General features: G+C 41.0%; 1 protein-coding gene across 10 annotated transcripts in view; it reads right to left on the bottom strand.

The window, feature by feature from the left end:
* The window catches only part of LOC119040117 (broad substrate specificity ATP-binding cassette transporter ABCG2), a 144,372-nt gene that overhangs the window by 51,317 nt on the left and 70,627 nt on the right, over positions 1-22,428 (bottom strand). For 4 of the 10 annotated variants that reach the window (XM_053666380.1, XM_053666381.1, XM_053666379.1 and 1 more), the window contains one exon: positions 8,283-8,365. The exons of 3 other annotated variants lie outside the window; for them this stretch is intronic. The gene's annotated coding sequence lies outside the window, so the exon portion shown is untranslated. Of the gene's footprint in view, positions 1-8,282; positions 8,366-13,608; positions 13,724-13,856; positions 14,112-22,428 lie in introns of those variants that run through there. 3 more of the 10 variants (XM_053666385.1, XM_053666384.1, XM_053666387.1) reach the window with 3 other exon arrangements.

The raw sequence follows: 22,428 nt of genomic DNA on the forward strand, positions 1-22,428 counted from the left end.
GAGTCCCAAAGAAGGTGGAACCAAGGAGGAACACACCAAGGCACATCATAATTACATTAACTGAGAACAGAATTCTAAAAGCAGCAAGAAATAAAGAGACAGTCACTTACAAAGGAGTTCCAATCAGACTGTCAGCTGATTTCTCAAAAGAGACCTTGCAGGCAAACAGGGGCTAGAAAGAAGTATTCCAAGTCACGAAATCCAAAGACCTATATCCAAGATTGGTCTATCCAGCAAAGCTTTCATTTAGAATGGAAGGACAGATAAAGCACTTCTCAGATAAGATCAAATTCAAGGAGTTCATCATCGCCAAGCCCTTATTATATGAAATGTTAAAGGAACGTATCTAAGAAAAAAAAGATAAAAAATATGAAAAATGAAAAGACAGCAAATTCACAGTTATTAACCACCATACCTAGAACAAAAGCAAACTAAGTGGACAGCCAGGTCAGGAGCAGAACCATACAAATGGAGATCACATGGAGGGTTAGCAACAGGGGAGTGGGAGGAGGAGAGGGGAGGAGAAGGTACAGAGAATAAGAAGCATAGACGGTAGATAGAAAATAGACAGGGGGAGGGCAAGAATAGTATGGGAAATGTAGAAGCTAAAGAACTTGTGACACATGGACATGAACTAAAGTTGGGGAATGCGGGGTAGGGAGTGTGCAGGGTGGAAGGGAATTGGATAAGTTTAATGGCATACTCAATAAAATATATTTTTTTAAAAAGAAAATTAATGAGGAACTCAAAAGCACTAAAAAAATAAAACAGTCAGAAATGAAGGATACACTGAAATAAAAAACAATTTACAGGGAATCAATAATAAAGTGAATGAAGCCAGAATCAAATCAGGAATTTGGAATATAAGGAAGGAAAAAACAACCAATCAGAACAGCAAGAAGAAAAACTATCCAAAAAATAAGGATAGTGTAGGGTGCCTCTGGGACAACTTTAAGTGTAACAACATTTGCATTGTGGGGATGCCAGAAGGAGGACACAGAGCAAGAAATTGGAAACCTATTTGAAAAAACAACAGAAAACTTTCCTCATTTAGTGAAGAAAATAGACATATAAGTTCAGGAAATGAAGAGAATCTTAAACAAGATGAACCCACAGGGGCCCATACTAAGTCGCATCATAATTAAAATATCAAAAATTAAATATAAAGAGAGAATCTTAAAAGCAGCAAGAAAAAAGCAATTAGTTACCTACAAGGGAACCGCCATAAACCTGTCAGATTTCTCAAAAGAAACTTTGCAGGCTAGAAGGGATTGGCAAGAAATATTCAAAGTCATGAAAAGCAAGGACGACAAACAATATTACTCTCAGCAGCAAAGCTATCATTTAAAATTCAAGGACAGATGAAGAGCTTCCCAGATAAGAAAAAACTAAAAGAGTTCATCACCACCAAACCAATATTATATAAAATGTTAAAAGATCTTCTTTAAGAAAAAGAATAAAATAAAAAATATGAACGTTAAATGGACAATATATACATACCTATCAACAATTTATTCTAAAAAACAAAATAAGCATAACAGAAACATAATCATAGGTACAGAGAACAACATTTTGGTGGGTGTGGGGGATGGACAAAAAAGGTAAAGGAATCAAGAAGTACAAATTGGTAGTTGCAGAATAGTCACAGGGATGTAAAGTACAGCTAGGGAATAGAGTAGTGCAAAGATCATTGTACACATATGCAATGATCACGGACATGGGTAACAGTATGGGGACTGCCTGAGGGAGTGGGACTGGGTATAGGAGGGCAAAGGGGAGAAAACTGGACCAACTATAATATCACAAATAATAAAATATATTTTTTTTAAATTGTGACATTTCCCAGTTATTTTCCTAAAGGCCCATTTATCTTTCCTAAAAACCATCTGTTTTCCCATAAGTGCCCCTCTCCCATCCCCTTCTCTTGGTCTGAAGCTCCAAAGTCTAATGCCTCTCTTCCTACATGATTAAATCGAATCTGTCTTTTACGTGCTAATCTGCCTTTCATCAACTTAATTTGCAGGCCTCCAATCACAACCAAGAGAGTAGAGAAAGAGTTTTCTCTCCCCTGAACTGTAGCTAGAGAAGCACCTCAAAACTGAGTGACCCATGTGGCCATGTTTAAATTTGTGAAGGCTAGGCATAATAAGCAAGAGATAAGTTGACAAAGTTAAAAAATTAGTAACTCCCTTTATTCCCACAAATTACAAAACAAAGCACCTCTTTTATAGATTGTACTCTGGTTCCTTACATGAAAAAAGTCTCTAAATAAAGGCCCAAAGAAGTGATTCTTGTATAAATCAGTTCAATATAATTGGGGGTCAGACTGAATGCCTATGCTTCTTTCAACATTCTTTGCCTACATTCAGGGGGAAGTAAAATATCACTGTCCTCTAGACACTATCAAAATTTATGACAGAGACCTTAACCAAGATAGAAATTGGGAGGGCCTGTGGAAGGAGCTCTCACACTCTACATCAGTAATAAAAAGCCCCACAGGAAGAACTCTATGGTTAAAACAAAGCTATTTGATTATAACAGCCCTTCCCACTTAACTTCTCTAAAATAGAACTTCCTCCCTCTTGCTCCATTCTTGTCTGTGGCTCACTAGGACCGCATAAACCAAATTGCAATCCTTTTCTTTTCCTGAATAAACCTTTTTGACACCTCACTGATTTTTTGTTTATAATCAGCAAAACACAGCAATTACTCAGTATTTGAAATGTAGCAGTGATTTTTTTAATATTACTTATTTTCAATTCACTTAAACAGCCGCATGTGACTAATGGTTACAATATTGATCGATACAGGTCCGAAGTGTGTATTATTTAAAATAATTTTTTTCATTTCTGGATTACTTTATGAATAACCAATCTTATAACTCCATAAAAGTCACATATAGTTGTTTAAAATAATGTAAATTAAGCCACCTCGAAACGGAGCCAGAGCTGCCAACCCAGAGAAACTGCCTTACACATCTTACTCCTCACACCTGTGGACTACCGAAATGGGGCAAAATGACCTTTCACACCAAGCCTAAAGCAGTGTTATATGACCAAAAAAGAGAGGGGTGAGGAGGTTCTGTGGAAACTAACCTCACAAAGTGATCTACTCATTCATTCCTATCTGGGCAGGTCAGGGTGGGTAGCCTCGCTCCAGGCCTGTAACTTGTTTAGTGAAGGGTTTTAAAGCAGCCCTGTCCCTTGTTCTTATGCATTTAGGTTAACACACCTTTGAAATACCAAAAGCGATAGCCCTCAAAGGGGAATTAACCCTCAAGGGAGCACATGATCTTGTTAACTATCTTGTAATTCAACCCCTGCTTGCTTTCTTCCATCTTTCGCTCCTTAATTTCAAATCTGTTAAACAAGCTGTAAAACGCTTATTCTCCAGGGCATTTGAGATCTCATTCTCTGACATGTCGTAAGTTTGGCTCCAATAAACTCATAAAAATTCTCTACATGTTTGGACTTTCCTAATGTTGACTATTGTAATCCAAATAACTGTAAAGTTAACAGGAAAACAGACACGAGCATCTTCTTGGGAAAAAATGGCATGACACCTACCTTGCAGAGTTCCCAGCAGCCTTACCAGCCAGTGTGCAGAAAGGGAATGAGAAGTACCATGCCTGAGGCTAGACATGGGCAACACAACAGAGTGTCGTGTGTTCAAAACAAAGAGTATTGATGTTGTCTACAGCGCATCCAAAACCAAACAGGTCTACATCAGGACCCTAACAAAGAACTGCATCATGCTCATTGACAGCACACCGCAGCAAGCTAGAAGAAAACTCACTATGCACTACCCCTGGGCCTCAATGGGTGGCAAAACTGACTCCTGAGGAGGGAGAGATTTTACTTGTTTTGGGTTTTTTCTTTTTTTCTTTCTTTCCTGTTTGTTTTTGAGGAAGAGCTATTAAACAAACAAAAAAAAGTGACTGTTTCCTTTTTCCCCTTAATTTCTCCCTGGAAAGGTACATCAGCATTGGGCATCATCTTCAAAACTACTTCACAGGTGAAAACACACAACTGCTTGCACACAGTCGATGTCATCCTGGCAAAGATGCTGGATTTGGAAGGGTACTTTTTCCTTACATTTGTGTTGCAATGAATAAATACGTAATTATAAGCTTACCAAAACACCTTTGTGGGATTTTCTGGAGGTACCACAAAAGTAACAGTCAACCAAGAAAAATCTTTAAATTGTCTTGTTCAAGTTGTTTTAAATAACAGAATTGCTCTTGACCATACCTAGCTGAACGTGGTGGGGTTTTGCTCTGTTATTAATACTTCCTGTTGCACTAAGAATAAAAAAACACTACTTGTGAAACAGAGATGAACCATGATAAAATCTAGGCACAAGCCAAATGTTAAGTGCCCACTGACACTTCATGGTTCTTTGATATCTTCAGCTGGCTGCCCTCAGGTATAGTCTCCTGGTTCGAATTTATTCTCAAAATTGGACATAACATTTTGTTAGTTATTATAGAAATTTTTGCTGTTATAAAACTGTTTTTCATAGTTTGATGTTAATAAAAACACCACTCGGATAATGGTAGCTCAGCATTTTGAGATGATCACCAAGGCCTGTCAGACGGCATGTGAGAAACCTCAAGAAATGACAGAAGATATTAGCTCTTAAGGCAACACGACAACAAAGCTTTCCTCTGTTCTACCATCTGTGTGGCTAAAATGTGGCCTACGGCTCCTAAGAAAACCATGTTCCTTCCTATGGGGAAATGACATACAGGGAATGCGCTTTTCCAGTAAGGGGAAATGAACAATCTTTCTATTAACTGATCAGTGTTGCTTTCTGAGAACTGATTGTGATACTTTCAAGGAAAGATCTTGATGACAAGGGGAAAATGTAAAAAACAATATAAACAGAACCAGTTAAAAATGGAGTCACAGCTGCCACCCCAGAGGAACCGCCTTGCACTTCTTACTCCTCAAACTCATCTATTAAACTACTCTTTGGACTGGACCTAAAGCTGCACTGCATCCCAAACAACCATTTATAAAATCAACAGGAAAATGGCAACATAACTACTGGATGGAAAATTAAAGAAAGTTTTTAGAATCAGTATCATTATTTTAGCTGATCTACACCTATAAAAATTCATTTTTTAGCTTATTAACACCCATAGAAATTCCTCCCTTCTATTCTTGTAATTATTCCCCTTTCCTTTCTCATAAAAACCCTTCACCTTCAACTCCTAACCACAATATTATTTGTGTTTATGCCTGAATCAGTGCTTGCAGAATAGCCATTCTCTTGGATCTCAAGTAAGTACTTGTTGCCTTTTATTGTAAGGTTAACAGCATATGTCAAAGATAGGACCCAGGCATAGCTCCCGTTTACATATATCCAGATGTTAGGATATAGCTTAATTAAGTTAATAAGCTAAAAAAACTGCTTTCTCATATAGAGACTAATAAATAAAAATTGATATGCTCATCCTATTTTTTTCCATAAGAACTTGTGGGCCATCATTTGAGAAAAACTGCAAACTTTTAAAAACACTAAACCCTGCCAATTTTATTTCTTTCCCATAAGAGACTGAACACAAATTAGCAACCACAATTGGGTCCTCTGTAGTGTTTGAAATTTAAGGCATTGTTCCTACTTGTAGAGATATACTTACTAGGTCACAAATCTATTAAAGGCTCAAAGTTACTCTGGTAGTATTGCAGGAGACAGCATAGGAAGAATCCTGAGACTGCTCTGCTATTGCTGGCCAGAAACTGTAGCATCCTGGTTGCCAGGCAACACCTTTTAACACTTAGGTAGCAGCTGGGAATGAGTGGCCAGAAGGGAAATAAAGGCAGGGCCCTCACTATTCCAATCTAACAAAAACTTTAATAAAGAAGGCTAAAAGCAAAAGCTCACACATTGACCCAATAATCCAGAGTCTGGTCCAATAAGGCGGCCAGGTGCCCCAAACAACAAGTAAGAACTATGATAGTTAAGGAGAAAGGGAGCCCTTGAAAGTCTGTGCGTATCATCTCCACTGGCTGAGAAAAGAAAAACCTTGAGGCTGTGTAGTCATCCCAAGGCCTGGAAGGGAGCAGGGGAGGGGGCCCACAGTGCCCAAAGAAAAAAAACCCATAAAACAACTTTAGTTAACTGCCTGCCTCCCATCACATGTGTACAATGAACAAACAGTCTGGAGCAAGATAAAGATTCGGGCTAACAGACCCCACCCGTACCTACATTTAGGTAGTCACATCTTGCCCAGAAAGCTGGCGCCACTTTACCCACCAATCACCATGTGCTTTGCACCCTTACCCCACAAACCATATAAACCCTCAAAACAAAGATTATCCCTCCTGGCCTCTTCTCTTGGCTCATGGCTCTCTTGTCACATGGGAGATGGGGGTGGGGCTGGGGGTGGGAGGGCCCTGGCCACTCAGCCTCTGGCTACCTGGGTGCTGGACACCCCAGGCCTTTGGCCACCCTTATTTTTTAAAATATATTTTATTGATTATGCCATTACAGTTGTTCTATTCCCTCCCTTCATTCCCCTTCACCCTCCACACCCCCACCCCCACCATTCCCCCCCTTTAGTTTATGACCACGTGTCTCAGGTTCTTTAGATTCTATATCTCCTCTACTATTCTTGCCCTCCCCCCATCTATTTTCTACCTACCATCTATGGTACTTATTTTCTGTACCTTCTCCCCCCTTCTCCTTCTCCCACTCCCCTGTTGCTAACCCTCCATGTGATCTTCAATTCTATGGTTCTGCTCCTGGTCTAGCTGTCCTTTTAGTTTGCTTTTGTTTTAGGTATGGTTGTTAGTAAGTATGAGTTTGTTGTCCTTTCACTGTTCATCTTTTTTTATCTTCTTTTTCTTAGATAAGTCCCTTTAACATTTCATATAATAAGGGCTTGGTGATGATGAACTCCTTGAATTTAATCTTATCTTCCATTCTAAATGAAAGCTTTGCTGGATAGAGCAATCTTGGATGTAGGTCTCTGGATTTCATGACTTGAAATACTTCTTTCCATCCCCTTCTTGCCTGCAAGGTCTCTTTGGAGAAATCAGCTGACAGTCTGATGGGAACTCCTTTGTAGCTGACTGTCCCCTTAGCTCTTGCTGCTTCTAGGATTCTCTCCTTCATTTTAATCTTGGCTAATATAATTATGATGTGCCTTGGTGTGTTCCTTCTTGGGTCCAACTTCTTTGGGACTCTCTGAGCTTCCTGGATTTCCTGGAAGTCTATTTCCTTTGCCAGATTGGGGAAATTCTCCTTTAGTATTTGTTCAAATAAGTGTTCCACTTGTGGCTGTTCCTCTTCCCCTTCTGGCACCCCCATAATTCAGATGTTGGAACATTTAAAGATGTCCCGGAGGTTCCTAAGCCTCTCCTCCTTTTTTTGAGTTCTTGTTTCTACATTCTTTTCTGTTTGGTCATTTTTTTCCTCTTTCTGGGCCACTCCTTTGATTTGAGTCCCAGTTTCCTTTCCATTACTATTGGTTTCCTATGCATTTCCATTCATTTCAATTAGTTTAGCTTCCATATGTTCCTCTAATTTGTGACTAAAATCAACCAGTTCTATGAGCATCCTGATGACCAGTGTTTTGAACTGTGCATCTGAAAGTTTAGCTATTTCTTCATTGCTTAAATTTATCGGCTCTGGGGCTCTAAGTTCATCTTGAGCCATGTTTTGATCTTTTTGTGCCTGTTACATATGAGGAGTGGAGCCTTAGATGTTCGCCAGGGCGGGGCCACCTAGGTCGCTGGTTTGTGATGCTGTAGGTGGGGACAGGGTCAGAGAGGGACAATGGTGGTCCCCTCTGCCACTTCCCGCCACTGGGGCCTGCATGGTCTGTCTCACTGCTTGCTCCTTCACTGGTTTATCTGTGCGCGAATGTGTGACCCTGATCAGCCCTCAGTGGGTCCACCCACTTCTCCACACCTGGGATCCGCCTACGGTTGCTGGTGTGCCTGGGTTGAGCACCTGAGTTGGTGTGGTGGATCTTTCCTGCCTGACCCCTCTCTGCTGCTGGTTCTACCCCTTTTACCAGTTTGGCTGAAGGGTTCCTTGTTGTCAGACTTCCGTATAGTTCAATTTTCTGTGGTTTTGGCTGCATTTTTGTTGCTAAAACTTTGTTGTTTTTAAACTTGGTTGTGTGAGGAGGCACAGTGCTTCCACCTACGCCTCCATCTTGGCAGAAGTCTTTGGCCACCCTTATTTTTGCCACTTTTATTTTTTCCACCCTTGCTTTTGCCCTCCCATTCACTAATAAACTTTGCCTGCACACTAATAGGCTCACTTACCTCTAATTCTTTACTGTGTCAGTGAGAAGAACCAGGGTAACAGTAGCACATCTAGTGTCCAGATCTTGGATTCTTATAACATTCTGGGAAAAAAAGGACCACAGTGTCTTGAAAAAAAAATTTGATATCTGGGTTGGGGCATGGAAAATGTAAATTGAGCCTAGAGAATTTTGTGATAGCAGAAATTAAGAAAATTATTTAATAGGGAGGAAGAGGCTCCTGAAAAGAATTAAGTAAAATGGAAGCAACCATGATACCAGATGCAGAGTTTAAAACAATGGTTATAAGGATGCTCAAGGACCTTAGGAGAAGACTGGGTGATATCAGTGGGAACTTAAACAAAGAGATAGTAAGCATTAAAAAGTACATAAAAACCATAAAAAAGGGACCAGTCAGAAATGAAGAGAAAATATCTGAATTGGAGAATACACTAGAAGGAATCAATAGCAGGTCAGATGAAGCAGATGATTGAATCAGTGAATTAAAAGACAAGATCCCAAGCAGAGCATCACAAAAGAAAAGAAAACTTTTTTAAATGAGGAAATCTAAGGGACTTTTGGGACAATATCAAGAGTAACAATATCCATATCATAGGGGTACGAGAGGAGAAGGGAATGAGCAAGGGATCAAGAACCTGCTTGAAGAAATAATGGTTTGGTTGCTCACTTGGTTAGAGTATCGTACCAATATGCCAAGTTTCAGGTTCGAGTCCCCATCAGGCCACTTACAAGGATCAACAAATGAATGCATAAATAAGGGGAACAAATAGATGCTTTCTCTCTCTCTCTCCCTTCCTCTCTCTCTAAAATCAATAAATAAAAATTTTAAAAAAGAAGCCACATCAAGTTTGGTAGGAGGGGCATAAACACAGAATGGGCTGGTCTCATACTCACATGTGTGGGATAAAAATTGGGAGGGGTATCTCCCTGCAGAAGTTCCCATGGAGAAGTGAGAAGTACCAGCTCCACACCAGGCCCCCAGCCCAGGTTACTTTGTCAGAAAGAGAAGGCCCCACAACTTCTGGCTGTAAAAACCAGTGTGGATTGAGGCTGAGGGAGACAGAGGGTTCCTGGAGTCCCAGGAAGTTCCTCCTAAAGGGGCCCAAACACAGGATTACTCGTACTCACTCCCTCTGACCTCCAGGGCTAGGTCAGCAGCTCGAAAGGCACCACACACATATGGGGAAGAACTAAATTGTACTATATCAGGGCAAGAGTTTGGGGGTGAGGGGGTGCAGCTTTCTCTCAAACAAGTTCTAGCAGAGGCCATTGTTCCTTTTCTGAGCCCTTCCCCAACAGAGCCAGCTGGAAGCTGCAATATCTGAGACTCCATCATCCTGGCTCACACTGTTTGTCCCACCCTGGTGATTCCCTGAGGCCTTGCCCCACCCACCTTCAAGGCCCACTGAAGGAGTTTCCAGTGGCTTTTCTCTAATAATGGCCATCCTGGTTCATGCTTCAGATTTCCCTAAAATCTCTCAAAACAAGCAGCATCAAGACTCAACTTGCCCTGTACTTCTCACTAAATGTCAGCAGACCCAGCACTAACAGCAGTGGGCCTTGGTTTGCAGGTTGGCCTCATCTGGGCAACTCCAAGCCCAAAACAAGTAGCAGTCATCTATAGGTTGCTTTGTAGCTCATGTTGGGTGGCTTCAGGCAGAACACAAGTGGTAGCCAATCTTAATCTACACCTCCCAGGAGGCCCAAGAGCCAGCGAGCATACCCAGTGTGGCATCAGACTCTGTCGAAGCACCTATCAACACCTCCACAAGCAACACACTCAAAGGGAGGACTCAGAAGGCACCAGAACCCTACTAACACAGGTCCTGCCTCTGTGGAGTGAGCACCTGCACAGCTGATCCCTCATGGTGGTTGGAAGTCAGTGGTCAAAGCCAGTCCTTGCATACAACTGGCCTGGGGGTAAATCACTCACATTGACATACCAGCAAGCAAGGAATGCTCGAATACAACAGAAGAATGTACACAGCCCACACAGGGCGATGTACCTTGAGTGCTCAACTTTGGTGATAGGAGAGGCTATGCTGCTGGACCCTACAGACCACCTACTACATTAGGCCACTCTACCAAGCCTTGGAAATGTCATCTCCACCTGAAACATAGAAACAAACACTGGTAGGCTGCCCAAATGAGGAGATTTTTAAAAAATGTCCCAAATGAAAGAACAGAACAAAACTCCAGAAAAAGAACTAAACAAAATGACAAGCAATCTACTAGATGGGGAGTTCAAAACACTGGTTATAAGGATGTTAAAAAACCTTAGTGAGAATTTAAACAGCATAAAAAATGGCCATTTCTGCTACTTCATACCAGAAATGAAGGATACACTAACTGAAATGAAGAATAATTTATAAGGAATCAACAACAGAGTAGATGAAGCTTGGAATAAAATCAGTGATTTGGAATATAAGAAAGGAAAAAACACCCATCCAGAACAGCAAAAAGAAAAAAGAAAAAACAAAAAAGAGAGAGAGAGATGAGGATAGCATAAGGTGCTCTATGAATCCTAAAAACAGCAAGAGAAAAGCAGTTAGTTACCCACAAGGGAGCTCCCATAAGACTGTCAGCTGATTTCTCAACAGAAATTTTGCAAGCCAGAAGGGATTGGCAAGAAATATTCAAAGTGATGAAAAGCAAAGACTTACAACCAAGATTGCTCTACCCAGCAAAGCTATCATTTAGAATGGAAGAGTGGATAAACAGCTTCCCAGACAAGAAGAAGCTAAAGGAATTCATCAGCACCATACCAGCATTATATGAAATGTTAAAGGATCTTCTTTAAGAAGAAAAAAATATCAGAAATATGAATAAAATGGCTATAAACAAATCTATCAACAACTGACTCTAAATGACAAAATAAATGAACAAGCAAAACAGGAACAGATTCACAGATACAAAGAACATTTTGACAGTTGACAGATGGGAGGGGATTCAAGGGGATGAGTGAAAGTGATGAAGAGATTAAGAAGCACAAATTGGTTGTTTCAGAATAGTATTGGGGATGTAAAGTGCAACATAGGGAATATAGTCAATAATATTCTAAGAACCATGCATGGTGCCATGTGGGTGTGAGATTTAACAGGATGATCAGTTAGCAAGTTATGTAATGTCTAATCACTGGGCCATACACTTGAAAGTAATATATATTAACTATAATTGGAAAATCAAAAAATGATTTTAAAAAGTGCAGAAATAGCCCTGGCTGGTGTGGCTCTGTGCATTGAGTGCTGACCTGAAAACCAAAGGGCCACTGGTTCAATTCCTAGTCTAAGGCACAGGCCTGGGTTATAGGCCGGGTCCCCAGTGGGGGTCGTGCGATAGGTAATGACACATGGATGTTTCTCTCCCTCTCTCTCTACCCCTCTCTAAAAATAAATAAGTAAAATCTTTAAAAAATAAAATAAAAATTTAAAAAATCTATTAAAAATGCAGAAATAGATTTTGGGTATGTGAATTTTAATACCATCTTGATATAAAAGAATGTTTCCTAAGGAAGCTTTTGCTGAATGCCCAGGGTCTAGAACAAAGATGACCAATAAACATTTGTTACTATGAATCTACTTTTTTTCTGAAAGTGAAATGAACTTCTATAAGTCTGCTACTAGTCAGGAAAATAAACTATGCACCACTGCAGGTTATTTTCTTAACTATTTGCTGGATTTGCAATCTAACTTTTTTTAGTCTATTTTTCTATTTCGTTCTAACTTCTTTAGTATTATTTTTAATTATTATAATAAGCTGGTTAATTTTTTAGTTAATCATTAAACCATACACAGAAAAATTACAAAGAAGAATTCACTAATGTTCAAACACACCATCCAAAGTTGTGGATGAACTTTATGTCTTGGGGATAAGAAAAAGACAAAATATATTGGTTAATCCCTTTAAAGGTATTAATATTATCAATTTTTTGCTTCACCCTGTAGCAATTTCCATGCTCAATAAGTTTTTACTTACCAGTATAAACTCTAGTTTCACACATTTACAGAAAGGCAGTTTTACCAAGCAGCCCTTATACCACATGGAATCCATTGCACCCACACTGTTTTCAGAAAAAGCAGTCTGAATTTTCAGTTTGTAGTTCATATTTATTTTTGTTTGTTATTTTATTTTATTTTTCATTTCTCAATATTTTTAAAATTATAGCTGAAATGCAATATTATATTGGTTTCAAATGTACAACATAGGGATTAGACATCTATGTACCTTCCCAAGTGATCACCCCATGAGTCTACTACCCATCTGACACTATACATACAGAGTTATTAGAGTTTTATTGACTATATTCTCCATGCTGTACCTTATATCCCTATGACTTTTTATAACTGGCAATTTGCACTTCTTAATCTCTTCTCCTTTTTCACCCATCCCCTAACCCCACTCCCATTTGGCAACCATCAAATGTTCTCTATATCTATGAGTTTGCTTCTCTTTTGTTTGTTCATTTATTTTCTTTGGGACACTCTCCATATAAGTGCAATCACATAGATACCTACCAATAATTACTCTAAATGTAAACACTCCAATCAAAAAATATAAGGTGGCTAATGAACAGGAAAAAAGATGCATATATATGCTGCTACAAGAGACACACTTTGGATGGAAAGACACACATAGATTGAAAGTAAAGGGATGGAAAAAGACATTTTATGCAAATGGAAATTTTAAAAAGCTGGGGTAGCAATATTTACAAGACAGACACACAAAAAAGACTAAAACAAGAAATAAAGAAGGACCCAGCAATTCTACTTTTGGGTATTTATCCAAAGAAACCCAAAACACTAATGTGAAAAGACATATGCATCCCTAAATTCAGTGCAACAGTGTTTACAATGGACAAGATATACAAGCAACCTAACTTAAGTGCCCAGGTTGAAGGAATGGATAAAGAAGAGGTGCATAGGTATAAACAATGGAATATTATTCAGCCAAAAAAAACAAAACCCAGAAATCTTACCATCTGCAACAACATGGATCTAGAAGGTATTACACTGCTTTTCATTTCCACTATCAAATGTAACTGGGAGGGACTAACTAAAACCTAGACATCTCGATTCTATTTTCTACTAAACATACTCCCAAACCTAACAACCTTTCAAGCCACCGACATCCCAAAGGGTGTCAACCGCTCACTCAGCAGCAGCTCAAGGGCTCTGATCTAAGGGTCCCCGCGCTTAGAGACCGGGCTCTAACAACTGTCTACACACGCAGGGAGAGGAGTCCGCCAGACCTTCCCAAGGTCTGCTTACCCTAAAGAAGCAGCATCTGCTTCACAAAGACATCAAGCATTTGTACCATACTTTCCAAACCTGAAGCTTTTCCACAGTCTCTGGGGCTCCTTTCCAGACTGCCTCCTTCCTGCGGTCAGCCCAGTCCCGACCGAGGGTCGAGGGTCGGGGACTTCCTCTTCCCTAGGGACTCGATCTGCAACCAAGGATTCGGGACAATCCCTGGAGCTAAGAGGCCCAGCAGAAGCGACCTTCCCCGACCAACGCCCACAGCCCCACCCGCAGCCCACCCACCGCGCCCGCGAGCACCTCGCCAGCCCGGCACTCACGCTCGCGGAGAACACTTGGGAAGGCGCCGGCCGAGGGGATCGTGGACACGGCCAGGAACGATGGGTGTCCAGCCAGAGCCGTGAGGAGGTAAACGGAGCCAGAGCCAATCCCGGCTTCACCTCGCACGCCTATGGTTGCGGACAAGTAACTGGGAGGGCAGAGGCCCCTCCCTTAGCCTCCCTGCCCTCAGGGGTCCGCGCCCCCCGCAGGGCGGAAGGCGGGGCGCCGCGGGCCTGGCTGAGATAAGCGCCCTGACAGAGCCCTCGCCTGGTGTAGCACAGGACTAAGCACTACCCTGACCTGCCCCCATCCTCCCCTGGCCTAGGTCACAGGCAAGACTGTCCCGGTCCCGGCACTCCCAGGAACAAACAGAAAACTCTGTCCAGGGCTGCGAAATGGACATTTGGGGACTAGCCCTGGTAACTACAGGACTCCACCCCGGAGGATCAATACCTGGTCTAACCTGGATGGATCTGGTCACCGCTGGTGGCCCGAAACCCCCGGGGACTCAAACACCAAGGCTTTTTTTCAGTTTAACATGTTGCTCATCGAGAGCAAGTAGGCAGTCTCTATTGATGAGCTTCTGAGAAATTAGGTTCCTGCTGCCCAGGAAACCTAATTTCCTGGCCAAGGAAACCAGGAACTAAACCTACCAGGGCTGGAGGAAATGGACATAAAACTTTTGAATGCAAATATTACTGGACACTTTAAATACATTTCTCACACTTGTGTAATAAACACTTTGCAAGACACTGATTGCAAGTGGAAAAAAGATTATGCAGATTCAGGAAAAAAGCTGGTTATCTAGCTTTATGAACATGCCAAAATTCACCTGCATCTGCTCTCAGAAGTTAGTACTTGCATCTAGATCAGGGATGTCAAAGTCTCTTTCACCAGGGGCCACATCAGCCTCACAGTTGCCTTCAAAAGGCGGAATGTAATTTTAGGACTGCAGAGGTAGCATCTGGAGGGTCACCGGTGGCAAGGAGGGGGAGGCTGAGGTTTCTGGCCTCAATGAAAGCAGAGACCATTGTCCCCTTTCTGGGCCCTGCCCCCACAGATCCAGCAGACTGGTGCATATCTAAGATTCCGTCAATATGGCTAACTGTTTGACCTGCCTCGGAGAACCCCAGAGACTCCACCCCATTCAATTTGCGGGCCCACTCATGCTGCTTTTCCATATGAACAAACAAGTAGCAGCTGGCCTCACTGAGTCCCAGGCCTGGACCTAGCAGCCTAGATTCCCAGCTTGGCGTCACCTGGAAATCTCCAAGTCCAAAACAAAGAACAGCCATCTCAGATTGCTTTATAGCTCAGGCAGAGTGGCCCTAGGCAAAACACCGGTGGGGGCTGATCTTGGCCCAAGACACCTGGGAAATCCCAGGGCCAGCACATGCAGTGGACAGGTACAGACCATGTCAGGGCACCACTAACCTGGCCCTGTGGAGCTGATTCTTCATGGAAGGCAGAGGTATGGTAAGTGGTCACAGCCAATTCCTGAAGCTGACTGGCCTGGTTAAACCTCTCTCATTGCTCTGCCAATAGTAACCAAGGCTCAACTACAACAGGAGGGTTTACTCACCCCACATGAAGTACTTGAGTACCCAGACTATGTGGTAGGGGAAGCTGAGCCACTAGACCCTATAGGACACATACTACATTAAGCCACACGACCAAGACACAGGGTCAGAGCAGCCCTACCTGATACATAGAAACAAACACACGGAGGCCAAAGTGAGGAGACAAAGACACATGACCCAAATGCAAGAACAGATCAAAACTCCAGAAAAAGAGCTAAATGAAATGTAGATAAGCAATCTATCAGATACAGAGTTCAAAACACTGGTCATAAGGATGCTCAAGGAACTTAGTGAGGATCTTAACAGCATTAAAAAAGATCCAGTTAGAAAGAAAGAATACACTAATTGAAATAAAGAACAATTTACAGGGAAACAACAATAGAGTGGATGAAGCCAAGAATCAAATCAATCATTTAGAACATAAGGAAGCAAAAAACAACCCATCAGAACATGAAGAAAAGAGAATTCTGCAAAAAAAAGATAGTGTAAGCAAACTGTGGGACAACTTTAAGCAATCCAAAATTCACTTGATAGGGGTGTCAGAAGAAAAAGAGAAAGAGCAGGAAATTGAAAAATCTATTTAGAAAAATAATGAAAGAAAACTTCCCTGATTTGGTGAAGGAAATTGACATGCAAGTCCAGGAAGTACAGAGAGTCCCAAACAAGATGGATACAAAGAGGCCCACTCCAAGACACCTCATAATTAAAATGCCAAAGGCTTAAGATAAATACATGGGAGTGCAGGGTGTATGGGTGAGGGGGTGAGGGGATTAAGAAGTACAAATAGGTAGTTATAGAATAGCCACGAGGATGGAAAATACAGAGTAGGAAAGGGAGTAGCCAAAGAATTTACACACATGACCCATGGACATGAACAAGGGTGGCAGGATTGCCTGAGAGAGTAGGGGTGGGGTGCTGGTAGAAGTGGGCAAAGGGGAGGGAAATCAGAACAACTGAAATAGCATGATCAATATAATATAATTTTTTAAGCCCTGGCTGGTCTATTGAGCACAGGCCTGTGAAACAAGGGATCACAGTTTGATTCCCGGTCAGGGCACATGCCTGGGTTGCAGGCCAGTTCCCAGCAGGGGTCGCATGAGAGGCAACCACACATTGATGTTTCTCTCCCTCTCTCCTTCCCTTTCCCCCTAAAGATAAATAAATAAAGTCTTTAAATATATATATGTAATTTTTTAAAAAACCCAACATGATAGTAAGTTGAATATAGCATTGTGCCAAAAAAATAAAAACAAAGCAAAAAACTATAAATAGAAAATAGTTGGCAATATGAGAAAATATTTTGTTTCTGGGTAGTAACGTGATTATTTTTCTTCTACCTTAGTGTCATTTTCTAAATTTTATACGATACAGATACACAGCTTTTCTATTGGAAAAAAATGAATGTTTAAAAGCAAAATAGATAATGTCGGTGTTTATTTTTAGTTATTGAGGCATACAAATAAAGACACATGACAATCCTTAGAGTTATATTCTCATCCAAAATATGGCAAAAGTCAGTAAAATAAGCAACAAAAAACTTTCTGTCCTGTTCTTAGTTTAATCTTTAAAATATTTTACTTTGTGATTTCTTCATATTGATGAGAGACTATTTCCTAGCTAAAGTTATATTACAACGTAATCTCACCCTAACAATTTCTCAAGCTGATCATTTCCATTCTGTTTGACAATGTGGCCCGAGCATTTGAGATGTTGCTTCCTGGCAACTGTCATCAATTTTGCTTCCAATAAACTCCTGTAGATTTTTTTACAGGTTTGAACATTTTTTTATATCAACAACAAATTCAGATGAAAGCCAGCATTAAATAAACGTGTTGCACTGTAAAGAAATGACGTAATTCAACTATGTTAGCATTTTATTTTGGGCTAATTATTTTCAAATACCTTATTTTATCTTTTACTTTTTGGGTATTTTAGAACATAGACAAAACCTAAAGGTGACTTTTCTAATGGACTAACTAATTTGCATAATCAAAGCTTAGGAAAATAAACAGACCACAGCCCTCCACCCCCCATGCATGCACCATGCACGAGGTGCGTGACTTCTGTTATTTCACCTGAAGAGAGTAACTGTCCAATATTTATAGAGCCTGTTATTAGGACTTCCATTCATTGTGTTCTCAGTCTGGCACCTTTTTGCTTCCATTTAATGAAAACTTTTTTCTCTCTTATTACATATTAAGCAAGAAAAAAATCACCTATACCTATCAGTCATATACAATTTCCTCTCAGTCTTTTTCAATGAATATATATGTAGTATAATATAGTAATATAGTACATATTAATTACATGTGTATATAATTAAAATAAAAAATGGGCTTATATACAAAGCACAGGGATGAAGAGCATCATCTCTGGAGTCACATAGCCTGTGTCTGAAACCTGGCTCTCACCACACCCTGGCGATGAACTTGAACAAGTTACTTAAGTCTTTAGGTGGTTACTGGTGATCAGGGAAACAATCTCTCAAGGTAGTTACAGAGATGAATGAGATGATGTGTGCATAAAGCACTGAAGAGTCATTTTCACTGGTTAGCACTCAATAAATGGCTCTTATTATTTTGTAAACTGCTTCATTGTAAACATGGCTCCCTGTCATTCAATATCTTGCTGCAACTTTATACTTAATGGCTGCGTGATGTTCAGTTGTTTTTATGTACCACAATTAATTTAACCAATCCTCCTATTGTTCACAAAACATCCTTGTAGCTGTCATTGCACATGCCCAGATAAATTTCAGAAGGGGAATTGCTGGGGCAAAATGTTATATCATTTTAAACATTTTTAATACACATAGACAATTTTCCCACAAAAAGTTTATGCCAAATTTACAGTCTCTCAACAGTTTTAAAAGGTCACTTGCTCTCCTAAACTTTCAGAAATATTGGATAGAATAATAAGTTTAATCTTTAAAAATTTAATAGATGGCAAATGGCACATCAGGCTTTTAATTTATATTTTTAAGTGATTGAAAGTAAACTTTTTAATGTCTAATAATCACTTGTGGTTTGTAATTTTTCTGCATGAGGTCTTCCCATGTCTTTCTATTAATTGTTCAGACGGCAGAACAAGCAAACACGAGGAGCCTGGGTGTCTGATGACATCATTAATCTGCTGGACTATCCCAAGGTATTGAGGTCACTGTCATGCTTTATGTGCCTTGCAGTCAAACCACAGAATTATCAAAATCAGGACTTTGTGACAATCCTCTTTGACAGCTTTGGGGCCATGTAGAGTCCACACCCTTGACACACACTGGAGATCTTCTGTGGACTCTAGCAGGGTGAGGTGCCACCCTGTGTTTTTATGGGCAGTGTATGTGGACCTGAATAGATACATAGGGACAATGACTTCCAGTGAAGGGAGCAGACAGACTCATTCATGAAACCACTTGATCCCCTGAGATATCTGGAGGGAGAGGGGAGGGTGTAATACTCCTTCCTAATAATCATGCCAGCTAGGGCTTTGCTTGCATGGTTTTCACAAGGGTATCCGTGCGTCATTGAATGTTCATGAAGGATACAGGCAATGGATACAAATTCACTTAATGTTGATAAAGCATACGGCTTATTATACAGAACAGTAAACAAAGCGGTCTTCTCATTAAAGGAACACACTTTCTGGGCCTGTTACTCCATGAATCGGGTGCCCTAATATCATAGCTCCCATATGCATCTATGAGGGTTCTCTTCATCATTCTCATAGGATTTTTAATGTCCTCCTAGCCTGTCCCAGCTGCCTCAAGTACTCAGTCCATTTGTCTACCAAGCCACCAAGTGCAAGAAGCTGATAAGATCCCTCCCTATATCCCACAGAATGCTGGTTTGTGCTGGGTCCACCCTAGCAAGCAAGATAAGTGATTTCCCCTTATCTGGGGTAGGTCCCACCCCAATATCCCTATCCATCTATTCTGTCCTATATAACCCTTTAGAACAGCAATTTCCAGCCCTCACTCAGTTAGCTCAGATGGCTGGGCATTGTCCTGCACACAGAAAGGTCACTTGTTACTATTCCCACGCAGGACACATGGCTGGGTTGTGGGTTTGGTCCCTGGTCAGGGCGCAACCAATGTTTCTCTCTCTCTCTCTTTCTCCCTCTTCCCCCTCTAAAATGAAATAAATTAATTAAAAAAAAAAAGAACAGCAATTTTCAACCAGTGTGCCACAAGTTTTAAAACATGGAATACTTCACTATTTAGTCAGGGACACTGACCTCTTTTCCCTTAGATTGTCACATAAAAATGACAACAGCGAATACAATAGCCATCTAGTGTGAGTAAATCAAAATTATACGTATTTGTTTCTCAGATCATCAAAAAATATGTAGTTTTTGGTGTGCCAGAGAATTTTAGGAATTAGCTTATGTGTGCCATGAGATGAAAAAGGTTGAAATCCGCTGCCTTAAAGTATGTCTCATAGTGGAGAGGAGATCCATGGCATCTCGCTGCCTCCTGGGCAGTGCTTCTTCATACGCTAGCACCCTTAATAAACTCTTCATGTAATGAGAGAGTTGCCATTCTCTTCCTCTCGTCTCTCCCAGAAATTTTCCCAACAAAATCCACTGTTTTTATTTTCACTACCACTCCAAGTTAAAGCAAATAAGAAGCAGTGCAAGAGGCTGTATACATCATGCCCGTCTGTGGCTCCATTCACAGCTACCAGGGGACTTTGATGGACTCTGTGGGAGAAAGGTCAGTCTGTAATGGATTGAGCACTGATGAGTAAGTGAAGGAATAGAGACAATAAGCACAACCCTTTCCAAAAATGTCAACTTAAGAGAAAGTAGAAGGCTACTGAGTACTCGAGAGTAGTAAAGGCTACCTTGGGGATTAGAAAAAACATTTATCATTTGATTTAAATTAGACAGGTCAGGATATATGTTCATGCCCAGATAAAAGCCATAAAGGAGAAAAACTGATTAATTAGTTCAATCAAGTCCCTTTTGAAGCAGAATGGAAATGGTATACAGAGGGGTTAGCACTAGAGAAGAAAACTGTTTAAAAAATACAGTAGAAGGGAAGGGACTCAGGATGTGTCCTCATGTAGATAAATGTGTTTTTTATTTTCAGTTTTTTCTTTTTTGTTTTTAATTTTTTTAAATATATATATTTTATTGATTATGCTGTTGCAGTTGTCCCATTCCCCCCTTCAACCACCTCCACCCTGCATATACTCTCCCACCCACATTCCCCCCTTTAGTTCATGTCCATGTGTCTTAAGTTCTTTAGCTTTTGCATTTCCCATACTATTCCTGCCCTACCCCCATCTATTTTTTTACCTACCATCTACGCTACTTATTCTCTGTACCTTCTCCCCCTTCTCCTCCTCCCACTCCCCTGTTGCTAACCCTCCCTGTGATCTCCATTTCTGTGGTTCTGTTCCTGTTCTAGTTGTTTCCTAAGTTTGTTTTTATTTTAGGTGCTGTTGTTAGTAATTATGAGTTTGATGTCATTTTAGTATACATGTTTTTTATCTTTTTCTTAGATAAGTCCCTTTAACATTTCATATAATAAGGGCTTGGTGATGATGAACTCCTTCAACTTGACCTTATCTGAGAAGCATGTTATCTGTTCTTCCATTCTAAATGAAAGCTTTGCCAGATAGAGCAATCTTGGATGTAGGTCCTTGTCTTTCATGACTTGGAATACTTCTTTCCAGCCCCTTCTTGCCTGCAAGGTCTCTTTTGAGGTATCAGCTGACAGTCTGATGGGAAGTCCTTTGTATGTCTCTTTATCTCTTGCTGCTTCTAGGATTCTCTCCTTCATTCCAATCTTGATTAATGTAATTATGATGTGCCTTGGTGTGTTCCTCCTTGGGTCCACCTTCTTTGAGACTCTCTGAGCTTCCTGGACTTCCCAGGAAGTCTATGTTTTTCCAGATTGGGTAAATTCCCGTTTATTATTTGTTTTTAAAAGTTTTCCACTTGTTGCTCTTCCTCTTCCCCTTCTGGTATCCCTATAATTTGGATGTTGGAATATTTCAAGATGTCCTGGAGGTTCCTAAGCTTCTCTTCATTTTCTGAATTCTTGTTTCTTCATTCTTTTCTGTTTGGTTGTTTCTTTCTTCCTTCTGGTCCACTCTATTGATTTGAGTCCCAGTTTTCTTCCCATCACTATTGGTTCCCAGTGCATTTTTCTTCATTTCACTTAGTTTAGCCTTCATTTGTTCATCTAATTTGCAAGGAAAATCAACCAGTTCTGTGAGCATCCTGATCACCAGTGCTTTGAACTATGCGTCTGATAGGTTGGCTATCTCTTGGTTGCTTAGTTGTGTTATTTCTGGAGCTTTTATCTGTTCTTCCATTTTGACCACTTTTTTGCCTTGTTGCACCTGTTACATAGGAGTGGCAGAACCTTAGGCGTTCACTAGGGCGGGACAACCCAAGTCACTGGGTTGTGACACTATATGTGGGGGCGGGGTCCGAGAGGGTACAGTGGCACTTGCTCTGCTCTCTGTCAGACCTCAGTCCCTTCCGCCACTTCCCCCAAGCAAACTCAGCCTTTCTGGTGCTGATTCCCAGGCGGTTGAGCTTGTGTACGTTCTAGGACCCTGTGGGTCTCTCCAATGAACTCTCATTTGAGGCTGGGAGTCTCTCCCTGCACCTCAACCACTGCAGTTGTTTTCAGTCAGTGTTTTGAGGCTTTATTTCCCAGTGCTAGGACCCTGGATTGCGCTGTCTGTCTAGCTCCCCAGTTATCTGCTTGCAAATGTGGGACCGTTGGTCAGCCAGCTGCCTCACTGGGTCTGCCCATTGCCACCCAGTGCCCACAGTCTGCCAGCCGCTACTTGCACACCCAGGATGCCTTGTGCACCCGGTATCACTGCTTCCTGTGCTACGACCCCTCCCCGCTCTACTCCGCCCCTCCTACCCGTCTGGATGGTTGTCTCTATTTCAGCTCCTTGGTTGTCCAACTTCCATACAGTTCAATCCTCTATCAATTCTGGTTGTTATTTTGTTTCTAAATTTTTGTTGT

This window comes from Artibeus jamaicensis, unplaced genomic scaffold (genome assembly GCF_021234435.1).
Source record: "Artibeus jamaicensis isolate MK-2021 breed Jamaican fruit bat unplaced genomic scaffold, CSHL_Jam_final contig_452, whole genome shotgun sequence".
Lineage (NCBI taxonomy): Eukaryota > Metazoa > Chordata > Mammalia > Chiroptera > Phyllostomidae > Artibeus > Artibeus jamaicensis.